A 1,049-nucleotide genomic window follows, 5' to 3' on the forward strand; every position below is an offset into this window, starting at 1 on the left:
TAGAACTCAAAATTGTAATCCCGTCTCTGAAATCTCAATCCTGAGACAGAAGTAGCCAACCTCAAGGTCTGGTTTTCACAAGTGAGCACGAAGGGACAGAAACCACAGCTCATCATTCAGAGCTGCCAATGGTTTTGATACACTACTCCATTTGTTTTCAAAAACTGAAATTGCTATCAGGAAGAAATTAGCTACTGGATAGAGAGAAAGGATCTCAACACCTTCTGGAAACCAAAGAATGCTTTCTTTCTTTTTTTCCTTTTTTAAATTACCTTGTCGTTATTGCTCCTGAAGACTTACTGCTAAATGTTCATTAATATCAATGGTCAAGACTCGATCCTTAGGCCAGACTCAAATATCTCTCTTATTTATGCAAGACCTTGAATAACATTAACCAAAGTCTCTCTTTCTGATATATTTCAGCTGACTTAGAGGGAGTTACTCACACTTTATAGCAACATAAATGAGAGGAGATTCAGGTTCAATGTTTCATTTTCCATCTGCATCAGACGTTAACTAACAGCTTTATTCCCTGATCCCGCTGAAAGAGCTGATGATGGTGGTACACAAACAAAGGCGCCTTCACATGCAAAGAGTTGTGTACGTTGTTGTTGTTAAACAAACATGCCCATGTTAACTTCAGCCTCATTAAAAATACAAGAAAAACATTCATCCTGGGATCCCAGACAGGCAATTGGTACAAAAGGATATGTTCTAAGCATTAAAAAAACACTCCAAAACAAACAGGAAAAAACCCCACTGTAAACGCAGGGTAGGTAAATACCCAAAATTATAAACCTTAAAAAAGAAAATATGTTTTCTATGTCCTGCCTAGTACGTCTTGAATCGTGGATAAAAGGATTTAACATTCTTTTTACTTTATCCACTTTTAATAGGAAAATCCAGGTGCAGATGTGGGCTTGATTCCAGTGCCAAGCTGCCTGCTCTGTTTAATAAAGAGTTTAATGCAATTTAATCCAAAGAAGCAAAGAGCCCTAAGACACCAGCACTAGAGATTCAGAATCCTAATTAATTTTATGTTGGTCACA

The sequence above is a fragment of the Balearica regulorum genome, chromosome 9 (assembly GCF_011004875.1).
Source record: "Balearica regulorum gibbericeps isolate bBalReg1 chromosome 9, bBalReg1.pri, whole genome shotgun sequence".
Classification (NCBI taxonomy): domain Eukaryota; kingdom Metazoa; phylum Chordata; class Aves; order Gruiformes; family Gruidae; genus Balearica; species Balearica regulorum.